The sequence below is a fragment of the Chiloscyllium plagiosum genome, chromosome 7 (genome assembly GCF_004010195.1).
Source record: "Chiloscyllium plagiosum isolate BGI_BamShark_2017 chromosome 7, ASM401019v2, whole genome shotgun sequence".
Taxonomy (NCBI): Eukaryota; Metazoa; Chordata; class Chondrichthyes; order Orectolobiformes; family Hemiscylliidae; genus Chiloscyllium; species Chiloscyllium plagiosum.
The window spans coordinates 44,612,305-44,626,345 of record NC_057716.1 but is presented as its reverse complement, the minus strand read 5'-3'; the positions used below and the strand labels follow the sequence as shown (position 1 = coordinate 44,626,345).

Genomic DNA, 14,041 nt, shown 5'->3' with positions numbered 1-14,041 from the left:
AATAGAACGTTGACGACTAGGTTTTTGGTGAGAATGTTCCAATTGATAGCACTGTTATTGGCACTTTCCTTCAGCTTCCTGAAGACTGCGAGTGGTCTGAGTATTGGCTAGATTGTCCTGCTTTTTGGGAACCAGACATATCTGAATAATGTCCACTTTTTCAGTAAATACCAGTATTGTAGTTGTACTGAAATAGCTGAGCTATGGGCACAGTTAATTTTGCAGCTCAAGCTCTTCAGCACTATGTCCAGGATGCTGTGACACCCATAGCCTCTGGGAACCAGACATATCTGAATAATGTCCACTTTTTCAGTAAATACCAGTATTGTAGTTGTACTGAAATAGCTGAGCTATGGGCACAGTTAATTTTGCAGCTCAAGCTCTTCAGCACTATGTCCAGGATGCTGTGGCACCCATAGCCTCTGGTCCATCAGTTTTTTCTTAACATCATGTGTAGTGAATCAAATTGAATGAATACTGGCATCATTGATGGTGAGGACCTTAGAAGGAAGCCGTGATAAATCATTCACTCAGCACTAATGACTGAAAATAGTTGCAAATTGTCTTTTTCATTTATATGCTGAGTTGGAACCACATAAAGGATGAGATTCATGGGGACTCTGGTCTATTTGGTTGTTCACTGCAATCTGTTACAAAATTTGGCAGCATAGCAAGCTTTGCTCAGATCCATTTATATGGTGTTGCTTAGTTCTGTCTGTAAATGCTGCTCCTGCTATTTAGCATGTATGTAGTCCTGTGTTGTCGCTTCCCCCAATTAATATCTCACATTTAGGTACTCATGGTGCTCCTGGTATACCCTCAGTGTTGAATTATTGTTGGTTGCCTGACTTAGTTAAGTTCTATGCTGGACCATAGCGTTACAAATTGTGGTGAAACTCTTTTCTTACTGATGGTCTCACAGATGCCCAGCTTTGAGCTGCAATCTCCAATCTGAATCTATTCAACTCAGCCCTGTGGCAGAGCCACACAACACAATGGAGAATGTCCTTATTGAGAAAATGGGACTTTGTTGTCAAGGGAAAATGCATCTGCAAGATGTAGACCAGTGAGTAGGAAGTCAACTAAGTCTTTTTCTTATATTGTACTTTCCCTACCTGCCACAAGCACACTTCTACAACTTTGACCTATAGGAATAAGCCAATTTCACCTGAAGCTGTGATTTTTTATAACTGTTTGTGGGATATGGGTGTCATGGCTTGGTCAGTATTCATTGCCTTAGAGAAGATGGTGGTAAGCAGCCTTCTTGAACTGCTACAGTCTTCGGCATGTAGGGACAACCAGAGTACTGTTAGGAAGGGACTACCAGAATTTTGATCCAGCAACAGAGAAGCAACAGTGATATCATTCCAAATCAGAATGTAGTGTGACTTGGAGGGGAACCTACAGGCTGTGGTCTCCTATGTATCTACTGCTCCCACCTTTCTCAGTGGCAGAGGTCATGGATTGGACGGTGCTGTTGAAGGAGCCTTGATGAGTTCCTATTCTTGTTAGCTTACTCACTAGCTGCCATTGGCATTGTCTTGCAGCTATTTCATACACTCAAACAATTTAACTGTTAGTGGGTTTTTAAAAATTCCTTTAATGTTCCCCCATTCAGAATATATTCTGTGTTTTTGCTATCCTTTTCCAATGTGCCTAAAATAATGGAGCACTGATGTATCTGCGATGTGATGATTGTTGGTCGTGATTACAGACTTCCTTCTCATGTTTGACCTGAGGCTATGCAATTTCATAGGTCCACAGTCAATGTTAAGCCTCACCATCTCCTTCCCTGACTTCTACCAGTATGCCATCATTGTGTTGAATATTTTCTGTGCCACTGGCAGCTGGCATGGTGATAGACGATTGTGGGATGTTGGTGAAAGATATGTTCTGTGAATTTGTTGCTTGATTGGTCATTCAGATAGTTCCATCTATCTTAACGATACTTCAGGTATTAATGAAGAGCACTTTCCCTTTGTCTGAGTTAATGCCGGTTTTATTCTAATTATTGTTGTTTGTAACATTTTGATGCAACTAATGGCTTTCTGGTTTTATTTGAGAGTACTGACTCAACCATATTATTGCAAACCTGTAGTCACATATCAACCAAACTTACTTCCATAAAGGATATTAATAAACCCAGATGAGGTTTTGATAATGTTGTGGTTACTGGTCACTGCTAGAGAGACTAGCTTTTTTTATCATTTGAATGTATATTTAATTAACTGGTTTAAAATTCTTCTTCTATTAGGATGGGATTTGAACTCATGCCTCAGGATCATTAGTCCAGACTTCTGCATTATGAGTCCAGAAACATAAATTCCAAGCTACTTGTCTATTTAAGTCAGCTGTTAATTCACTAATGGAAAAATATTAAATTGAAGAGAAGCCTTTGTGGGGTCTGCCTCATCAAAGGTGAATACATTTCTTTATTAAAATATTTCTATATATGTGTATTCTATGGGTATATTTTTCTTTCTTCTTTCCACAGAATTAAATAGGAGATATGGCTCAGATATCATCCAATTAACCTAACATGTCAATGCTGTTTTTTACACTCCACTTGAGCTTCCTCTCATATGACCATACTGTAGTAAGAATGTTGAAATCACCATGACAGGGAGTGATTGAATCAAGTAGTGTAAATGCAGTTAAGGGGTAGCAAGATAAGCATGTGAAGTGGAAGGGATTATTTGGCTATGAAAATAGATTTATGCGAAAGGGCTTTCAGTTTTGCCTTTCTAACCACACTGGTAATAGAGATTGGATTGACCAGAGAACCGGAGTAGAAAGTGAGTTGTTTCAATGCAGAAGGCAATCGACTCCAAAAGGTCCTCTTCACACCACTGCTGCTAGGACATGCTATTATGTACCAAGAAAGGATAAACCATATACAAACTCACCCTTCAGCCTTCTTTCTTCAAGAGAAATCAACCCAGCCTGGTTGTCCTTTTGTATAGCATGTTCTAGCAGTATCTGTGTGAAGAGGACCTTTTGGAGTAGACTGCTTTCTACACTAAAACAACTCACTTTCTACTCCAGCTCTCTGGTCAATCCAACCCCTTTTACCAATGTGGCAAAAAGGGTGAAACTGAAAGCATTAGCCCTTTCGCACAAAATGTATTTGGACTGGTATAATTAGCATTTATATGTTCATGCCAGAGAGTTGAATTGAGGCCAAAGTGTTATTAATGTTAAGTCAAGTCAGTCTTTTTTTTTCCCTTTTTAAAGCTGAGAGTAGCACAAAGCAAAGCAAACATGTTTGGTTTTTTAATGATTTCAACATTTCACACAACATAGGCAAGTGTGATTAAGCAGGTCTTGAATCTCAATCTATCCTGTACTATTAATTTTTATGAATATAAATAATACTAAATATGTAGCTGATGTATCCTGACATTTTAAAATATGTTCCTCTACACACACTAGACCAGGCGTGGAATGTTCAGTCTTATATCACTGTCGAAATGGTATTAGACCAGATGGTTGATTCATTGTAGAATCAAGAAGCAAGATAATTTATGCAGTTTTGTATATTGTGTTCTGTGAACTTAAAGGGTTGATGGTGTGCATACATGTAAAGCTGCTTCTTTCCAGCAGTCAAACATCAATAAGAAAAGGTTAGAATCCGAATATTTATAATTTAGTATTTACAGGAGACCAGAAGGCTTCTGCATTGCTTTTCTATAAAAAGTATTTAACGGTCTTATCAAGGAATTTTTAAATATTATTTCCCATGTTTTGAAAACAAAGTAATGTTTTTGATATTTAATTTTTTCCAGAAAATTTTACTATTACAGAGGAGCTATTTGGCATTTTTTTTACTATGTGTTTCGTGAAACTATAATACTTAGCAGTCAATTACCTTACATTTTTATGAAATACTAATCCCATTGTATTGTTCAGTTCCATGCTGCTATTTGAATTTATCCTTTCGTAGATGTTTTTAAAAGTCTTTCTAATATTTTTAAATTCATCATTTGCTTGTAGAATATTAATCAGATCAATGCAAGGGATTAAAATGCAAGGATTGCATTGTGAACCAATACATAAACATTAGCTCATAATTAGGAATTTTGTTTAGGCCTGCATCTAGAAAGATTTTAGCACATTCTATCAAACAAGGATTCATTTTTTGGTTAATGGAATTAGGAAAGGAATTTGGCTGTATTTAGTGATAATGAATTAATTAAACAGTAAACAGAAAAATGTAATAATAATGAAATTTATCCTAATTTTTTTTAAATCACAGTGCACTGCAAAATGGATTTTATCAGTTTTACGATCAGTTAGAAATTACTACAGTCATTTTCATCTTGCCTTTGATCAATTTTTTTCCCAGATATCTGAAAAAAATGTCCTTTGGCTGTTCTGTGAAAAGGAGAAGAGGAGAATTGTTCATATGCAGAAAGCATCATTGGCATAATGTGCAGTGGAAATTTCAGTGCCAAATGAAATGAATTCCCTCGATTGCAGCACACTGATCATTTTGATATGAACACTCGGAGACCCCAGGTTCTATCTGAAGGTACATTATCATTCAAGTGTAATACAGAATGAATGCAAATTACTGGAGTCAGTCATTGGAGCAGCAGAAACAAAATGTAGACACCCTCCTTAGGGGTGCATTTGTTGTTTATGATTTCACAGTATTCCAGACCATTACAATATTTTCCTTTTATTTTTAAACTGATTTTGCCCAATTTGTTTCAAAGCCTATCCATGTTATACAAGTGCAAATGTGAAAAATAGCAAATAAATGTAATTGCAGTGCAGCAGAATCGCTGTCACATCCAGAAATTCCAATCCAAAACCCATTCTGAAATGATAGCATCTGCAGCCTCCAAAGACTGAGTTTCATCACTTATCAATTGGAACATTTTTGACCGTGGAGTGCTCTTTGACTCTGAGGAAATGGAAAATTGACAGGATCAGTCCTACAAGCCAGAGGTGCATCTGTTCTTGCAGTGTTGGAAACAATGGCTGCAAAAATGTATTTTGCAATACAGAATATATACTGAAAGAAAAAAAATCTTGCAATAAATAGACAAAATGGAGGCTACAGGGAGTGAAACGATGGGGCATGTGATGCAGTCATTCCAATAATGGAAAAAAAGCAACGTTCCACATTTAAAATAGCAAGGGGACTCCAGCATAACTTATGAACTGCTTAGACTGGTGAATATTGAATAATGAGGTGTTTAACAGATTTGTTTAAAGGGGTAATTAACAAATTTGCATTTGTAAACTAGAGAATAGGGACTGTTATTCTGCTGCTGAAGTGTCCACTGTGTATAAAACTGCAAGTGTAGGTAGAAACCACAAGCATTTACACACAAACACAATGGGCTTCATTGAAATGAATGGAAAAATGTTTCTGAGCTGTATTAACACTATAACAATACACATGGGAATATAAAGCTTAAGAGCAAGAGTGGGTCATTTGACCCCAAAACATGATCTTGCAATCTGTAGGATTGTAGTTGGTTTCTCCTGCCAGCACCCATAATATTTGATTTCCTTTTCTATCAAAAATCTAACAGGGGCTTGAATAGAGTTATAGAGCTGTGCGGCATGGAAACAGACCCTTCAATCCAACTCATCCATGTCGACCAAATATCCTAGGTTAATCTAGTCCCATTGCCAGCATTTGACCCTTATCCTTCTAAACCCTTCCTATTCATATACCCATTAAGTTGCCTTTTAAAAGTTATATTTGTACCAGCCTCCACCGCTTCTTCTGGCAGCCCATTCCATACATGCACCACCCTCTGCATGAAAAAGTTGTCCCTGAGGTCCCTTTTAAATCTTTCCGCTCTCACCTTAAACTATGCCTTCTAGTTTTTGATTCCCCCCACCCCAGGGAAAAGACCTTGGCTATTCATCCTATCCAAGCCACTCATAATTTTATAATTTGGAGATACCGGTGTTAGACTGGGGTGACAAAGTAAAAAATCACACAGCACCAGGTTATGGTCCAATAGGTTTAATTGGAAGCACACTAGCTTTCGGAGTGTCACTCCTTCATCAGGTGATAGTGGAGGGCTCAATCCTAACACACAGAATTTATAGCAAAAATTTACAGTGTGATGTAACTGAAATTATACATTGAAAAATTGATTATTAAGTCTTTCATCTGTTTGAATACCATATAGTTTCACTTCTTTCACGTGTAAATCACAAAACCTTTTTTAAACATTGCATTCTCAGGTTAGCTGTTAACAATGGGTGATAGCTAGACAATGTGTTGAAGGTGTTAGCCCCCTATGTTCTCTGTCTATGCCATGATGTTTAGATTTGTGTGTAGTGAGTGTAGAGTGTCTTAAGTCTGTGAGGGGGTGCATGTGTGAGCGCGTTAGTGTATATGTGTGTCCGTGTGTATAGGAGTGCCTGTGTGTGTGTGTGTGTGTGGTGTGTGTATGTATGTGTGTAGGAGTATCTGTGTGTGTCTATGGTGCAATGGTGGTCACCTGTAATGTGACATGAACCCAAGGTTCCGGTTGAGGCCCTCCCTATGGGTACCGAAATTAGCTATCAGCCTCTGCTCGGCCACTTTCCTCTGCTGTGACTTAGAATTGCTTCCTTCTATGCCGTGACAATTCTATGATTTGAAAAGATCACCCCTCATTCTTCTGAACTCCAATAAGTATAGACCTGATCTGTTCAAACTTGCTTCGTAAAATTAGCCTTTCATTGCAGAAAATGAGTCGCATGAACCTTCTATGAAGTGCTTTGAAAGCAAATGCATGTTTTTCAAATAGGAAGATCAAAACTGTACACAGTAGTCCTGATGATGTACCACTAATGCCCTGTGTAACTGCTATAAAATTTTCCAACTTTTATCTTCTATTCCCTTTGCAATAAATGGCAACATTCCATTTGTCCACCTAATCACTTGCTGTACCCATGTAACAACGTCACATGATTCAGGTACCAGGACACTGAGATTCCTCTGTATCACCAACTTTACATACATGAGTGGTTTTGGCTATATAACGGCAAGTATGTGCATGTCACATGTCAATTGTCACACTTTGTTACAATTGCAAAATAATCTTAAAAAGAGAGGGGATCAACAAATTATAAACACTTCAAAAACAAAATTCCCTGGAAAAAAAGAGTTGTGTTCAGGTTAGCCTGGTCTGGTGGCCTTAAACAAGAGCAATACAAACAACAACAAGGTGTATAACACCTTCAACATTGTAAAATGTCCCAAAATGTCAAATCTTTTATTTGAGTTTACATGTAGAGGCAAGCCTAAAAACAATTGGGATTTTTGCTCAGAGTGGGCCTTTTTTTTATGCAGGCAGATTCTTTTGAGCTCATTACATATACACGCATGCTTATAATTCCAAACTTTAAAGACAGACAGGCAGGAAGTTCCGCTCTCTGTGAAAATCTTCTAAGGTCCAACTGCTGGACACCATATTTAAAATATAACCTTAACACTCTGCCATGGAAAAGAATCTGCTATCGGAGATGCCAGAGTCCAAGCAAAAACAAACACCAGCACAAATTAGTAATTCTTCCCTAGAGGTTTTCCTAAGGCCTGTCCAGGAGAAAAGGCAAGTTTAATTCCCTGGGAACAACAAAAGGATATCATCCTGATTGTCCAAATTGCCTGATCAGAGATTGCTGCAGCGATCAAGGCCCATGCATGGCATAAGAGTATGTCAGGGATACACATTATATAATGCTTTGTTGATCTGTGTCAATTATAGCTTTTTGATGTTGCTGAAACATCTTTTGTTCAGACCGTTTTATACCTAAATACCCTGATATCACATTATTCTTAATACTAACACACGTGATCACAGCTCTGGGGATTGATATCTCCATCGGTATCGAACAATGTAAGCAGAATGGTCACATACCCATGCTAAAGTCTCTTAATGTTTCTCTCCTTTTGCAAGAGAAGAATATGCACAAACTTGTGAACATGTCTATACCAAAGTGCAGGAGCAGGATGGCTGACTCCCTTTGAGCATCAGAACACTAAGCTGGCACAAGAATAAAGGGAATATGTCTAGGCTGAAGGTGAGTTTGGATATATACAGCCATCCAGTGAGAAAGTTTCCAGACTGCTCCTCCCAACTACATATCAAAAACAACATCTTAATGAGATCTTAGGTAAGGATGGCATTTTCTATGCAGCATCTGGATTCCACTCCCAAGCCAGGACAATAAAGTGTAGCCCCAATTCCCAGCCCATCTCCAGAAGTTCCTCAAGACATATTTCTGGGAAGGAATAGTCATAGCCTCTACAGTATGCACCATCAAGGCTTTCATCTTCATCCCCACCATCACAAAGACATTCACCTCAGTGGATAATCTATTTAGAGCAGGCTCAGGTCCATATTCTAGTGAGCACAGCACAGACACAGGCCCTCAGCTACAGGAAGGAGAAATGGTCAAGATCTTTAACATTTAAAGGATTGCTGGCAATCAGACACCAGTACCAAGTTGGAGCTCAATACGGATGATGAGCAGTTAGACTTGCCATTACTGAGCTCATGGAGATGCTTAAGCAAGCAGGGGAACAGCTGGCAAAGGCTTCAGAAACCAAACACAGACTGAAGTGAAAGGCAGCTCGATCTGATGTCACAGCAGGCATGTGAGCACATGGTTTCCTCTACGACAGGGTGCCAGTCACCATGGAGAACCAGGTCCAACAGAACAGTCAATACCTGCCAAAACTGTGCAGGGACTTCGCTCTATCACTCAAGCTATGGATGCATTTATTCACTGGCTCAACAAGAGGAGGCCCAACGTATCTTGATGTCTCCTTCAGGTGCCCCAATCCCTCAAGGAGTGTGAGAGGTGCCAATGTGTTTGGACAGAGAGGAGGAGTGACAGATCAGGAATTGTCATCTCAGGACATTTCAGAGGTGACCTGCCACAAGCACCTCCATTGGGTCACGCCAAGGAGATTACACCTGCAGAAGACCCCCAGCAGTTTGGAGCAGTTAGGCCCCGAAAACCAGAAAGGGGGGGTTATTGACATCTTTTCAGGTAAGTTGAAAAGCAGTCAGCAGGCTTCCTCAAGCTGAGCTGCAGCTGCTGAGGTGACACCAAGATGTGACACCAAGGAAACAAAGATTAAATATTAAAGTCATTTAGGGTGCATGGATGTCAATCTTCTGTGCAACATGACATGACACAAACACAGCACATGTGTATAACAGTCCTGTGGCCTCTTTCAATCTGTTAAGACTTCTGACTATTTATGTTTTCTTTATAGATTACCTTGAGTGGATTAATCGCTGCAGATGTTCCACCATACGGAACAGTGCACTGAGCACAGAGACTGTCATTCTCTGCTTTTGTCTGAGAGGAATGTAATCTCTGGAAAGCGATTACATTCAGTTCAATGTTAGCCCCTCTACATCTCTGTAATAGACAAGTGCCCCTTCCACCTGAGGTTTGAGCCATACAATTGCAGCCCTGCCCCTGCATCCTGCATAGTTCCATGCTGATCCTTTGGACAGGAAACTGAACACAAGGTTATTGGTGCTAAGGGAATGAATTAGCTTGCAATAAATGGTAAACAAGTAATCTTAATGCTTCAAAGGTAAAAAGCAAGCATCCCCTTCAGGGCAGGAATGACTCTGCATCATAATTGGCTCATTGTTCGGATTGACCACATATATTCATGCAATGTCATTCACCTTTTCTGGAGGTACACATTGTCACCCACAAGCCAGCTCTGGAGATGATATTGGTGGAAAACATTGAAGATCCCGGGGGGGGGGGGGGGGTGGACATGCAGTTAGGAAGTGACTTGGCAGCTCCCTGGATAGTGGGCACACACCTGCAGGAATTGTTGCCTGTTGTTCCAAAGAAGTTGGACATTGAGGGAGTGAAATCTCTTCCTGTTCAGGAGTTTGGCTGGATAATGCCAGGGGGTTTCAGGACCACATGAGTGTACTCAATAACCCTTGAACCTCAGGGAACTAGCAATAGCCACAAATCCCACAGCTCAGGCAGCTTGGCTCTCTGTCTCCATGGTGAACTGGACAAACTGAATTGCTTCCTGTAAATGGCATCAGTGAACTCATGAGTGCACCTGTGGGCTGCCAATTGGGAAATGGCAATTGTTTGGGGCGGAGGTCGGTGGGTGGGTGCAGGTGTAGTTGATAGCTGATAGCTTCATTTGATGACATCTCCAGCACTGCTTTTCACCCATCAACTCCATGTATCTTTTATTTCCCAGCACCCTGCTCGACAGCATTGAAAACCCTGGTTCTTTTCATTCAGTCACTGCATATTCATTCACCACCAGCCAGCTGAGCCTATGTTTCTGGTTCTGTTGACACTGAACATTCTTTCTTCTTCTGCTCTCCCCTTTTTTAACCTGAGTAATGCTAGCACAGTTAAATTAGTAACCATCTGGCATTGAAGTGCAGATTTGTGAAGAAACACCGGGAGTGAGATATTGGTTATCCAGCTCAGATCTTGAAATTGTCAAACTACCCTCTAGGCCCTTACTAGGTTGTGTATGCATTGGGTGAAATCCTGTCCTACAGCCTCGGCTCCATCATAATGTCTATCCTCCATGACCCATCACTGTTTTATCTCTTCCTCATTCTACCATGTGCAAGATGTTGGCAACTCTGCATGGTCTTCATTATCTCCTGTGATACAACCTTGGAATCTATAGCCTAGATAATGCTTTCATCCCCACAGGCCTGTGAATGCTCTTGCACAAATGCAAATGGAATAAGACCCCACCACCAGACCATACCATCATGATCACTGTTGATGAATAATAGGAGCCCTTTATTTTAGAGTTAACTGAAACAAGGAGGTGGTTAGGATGTTGGTGTTAGGAATTGACAAAAATGTAACTGCCTTTGTTCTGCAGTGAGTGTTTCCCTTCACTGCTAAGTCCTGAATTATGTTCGTGTAGTAATATTTTTCAGTATCTGTTTTGTTTCCCTTAGTTGAGTGCTTTCACAAACAGATCTCAGGCTTCTCCCCTTCTCTGTGAAGTCTTCTTTTGTGAGTTAATTAACAAGAGCAATAGTGTTGCTAAACTTTTCACTTGATTTGTTCCCCCCTCTACCCTTCTGGTAGTCTCATCTGTCCTTCTTTAGTCTCCACCTGTGACTAAAGGCCCTTTCCCTATCTCCATTGATACACCTCCTCTTTTCTCCTGATCTCAATTCTATCCAGATCCCAACACCCAGCTTTAGCCTTACACCATCCCTTTTTCATTTTACTAACCACTTATTTAGTCCATTGTGTTCTCAGTGTAACATCTTCTGCTCCCACTCTTCCTCGGTGCCCTTGCCTCTATCTCCCTTCTGTCTCAATTTCCTCCCTACTCAATATTCCCACGATGACCACATTCTTTAAGTTCCATTCCCTACCATTCCTTTTTCTCAAACCCACCTTTGTTTGAACCTGTTGAGCTGGCTGCCTTTTGAATTAAGCTGTGTTTGCCTGCCCTGGTCAGGTTGCCGATGTCAGCCAGTGTGACTGCCTCACATGGGTTGGCTTATGCATCCAGTGAGGTTTCACTCTTACGTTGGATGTTCTTAAGAACTACAAGTAAGACTGCATATGACTGTGATTTCTCATGAGCTGCTTAACCCAATCAGGTCCAGATTTTGCGCAAAGAAACAGCTTGGTTATGATGGAACCAAACTAGTGAAGAGGTTTGTACTCACTGGATCTAAGAGAAAGAATATACCCTGCCAGCTACACACCGACTATGTATAGTCCAATCGTGAGCATATGCGGTTCCACAAGGAATGCATCTGTGAATGTAATTCTAGTCGCTGAAGTATCCATGGCTATCCATGGAATGCTAGTGAATGTAACAGAGATAAGGTCAAGAAAGAAGGATATAGAGGATCTAAAAGCTGCATGTGGGCCCAGAAAATTCCACCCAATATGATTCACAGGAGCGTAATCCAGTAAACATAGACACTAAGCCAAATTAGAAAAGTAACAAATGCTAGGTCTAAAGTGGCAGGTTTTTGTGTTGTAAACGAAAAGAGAGAGGTGGAGGGACAGTGAAAATTAAGACGGTAATTCAGGAGCCGAAGTCCTCTGAGGCCCTCCAGCTGACGATACCGCTACCAAATGTGAGACAAGGGAGGTGAAGATGCGCACAATGTCAGAATTGCAGAGTTCTCAAAAAGTGACAGGACAGGAGAAGGTCACAAGAGGTGGGGCGGAGCAAAACTGTGCGAGCATTTCAACATGAGAATGAGAATTTTATAATGAGACATTGCTGGATGGAAAACAGATATATATTAATTAGCACAGGGCTGATGGTGAATGGATTTGGAATGTGTTGTGATACAGGCAGCAGGGATTTGGACGAGTTTAAGTTTATCGAGGTTCAGAGGCAATTCATTTCTTCTATGATTAGATTTTCCTGGCAACATATTTGGGGCCTTTGGGAGACTCAATATGGATCCACATCTGCCCTCAACATTTGCCAATGTGCCTCACTAACATGACTACCTTAGGACAGGATGTTGCAGTTTGACAGCATTTGACCATTCAAAATGTAAACTTGTCTCAAAATTGAATAAGATCTTCTAAATAAATACATCAATTAATACTTTATATTGTCTTATAAATGCTTCAATACTATCAAAGTCAGTTACAAATCAGGAAAGTAATCCATCCTAGCAGCAAAATAATACAATGTTCATATGGTGCTATTCCACTTCTATCCTTATCAACTAAATTACCAGGAGCAATGGCATAGGAGATCCATTAATACCTTAAGTGTTAAATGCCATAGAGTGCAGTGGTATGTGTTTGATTTGTATCCTGAAGCAATATAACAAATCCTAATCTTGCATTCATGTGGCCAAAAACACATTTATGTATTTATGAAATATATAATTTTATATGTACCTACAACAATTTTTCAGAATTGTAATATTTCTTCCATTAAATCTTACTGATTAAACCATATTAAGAACAATAGACATAGAATAAAATTCCATGTCCTCATAAATAAGAATTAATAAACCAAGTCTAAAGCATGTCCTTTTCTATTAAAATCTAAGCTCTCCTGTTTTCAAGTTTAAATAAATATTAATTGTCTGAAATGTCCCTAAATATGAAAGAAAAAGGTACTGAGGCTTTAATAGTGCTTCCCATGCAATCACCTTTCATTGTGAGCTATGTCTTTCTGCTACAGCTGTGTTCAGTCAAGTGAGACTTTAATTTGCTGCAGAGTGCCACAGTATTAATAGACAATTATTTATAGCAAACGTGGTTCATTTATACCGTTTTATTAGCTGACATGGTGGAGAATTTAGATTCAAATGTTAATGTATTCATGACACGGCAGAATTTCATTTTATACCACATTTCAGGATTGTTACACCATCCAGCATGAAAACAAGCTTAGAAAATACCGGAATGCAGAATGAGGATTATAGTGAGGTTGCATGAAAGTGGTTAATTTAATCACTTTATAGCAGCTTCTGAATTAAAATGAAACCATACATGAAATAGGATGCCTCCTGAAACCCTGCTGAAACCAACAATTGAATATGTTCAAAACTGACAGATGCTTCTTATGCAATATTTCTCCCAAAACACATCCTCACGTTACTGTTAGAGATCATCTAATATCCGAAACTTAAGCTTTTTTCTTCACAGAATTTATAGAAGTATTTATTTAGTGTTTGTTCTTAGTTCTTTTTGCAGGCATTATGGGAAAATCAAAATTCAAATAGCATAATTTTATCTACTTATACGATTTGGAACCCAATAAAGACTTACATTTAATTTTAAAAACTTGGAAACAGAATTCAATATGTCAGAAATTAAACCTCATTGCAGAGTTCTCAAAAAGTGACAGGACAGGAGAAGGTCACAAGAGGTGGGGCGGAGCAAGATGATGAAGAAGGGAAATGATGCAGTGACTAAAATATGAGAACTTATCTGTACTATACGAACAGTTCAACAAGGTCACACAAACTCATCCATGTGGACTTGTTGACGTGTAATAGACAGAGGAACTTCTTCACTTTCATTTCCAACAGACATCTATTATTAAGAT

The 14,041-nt window shown here is 39.5% G+C and overlaps 1 long non-coding RNA gene across 1 annotated transcript in view; it reads left to right on the top strand.

Moving 5' to 3' along the window:
• The first annotated feature begins 3,573 nt into the window (after positions 1 to 3,573).
• Positions 3,574 to 14,041, top strand: part of LOC122552011 — a 62,330-nt gene continuing 51,862 nt past the window's right edge. Inside the window, exons 1-2 of the long non-coding RNA XR_006312258.1 lie at positions 3,574 to 3,623; positions 4,346 to 4,531. This is a non-coding gene — a long non-coding RNA (uncharacterized LOC122552011). The remainder of the gene's footprint in view (positions 3,624 to 4,345; positions 4,532 to 14,041) is intronic.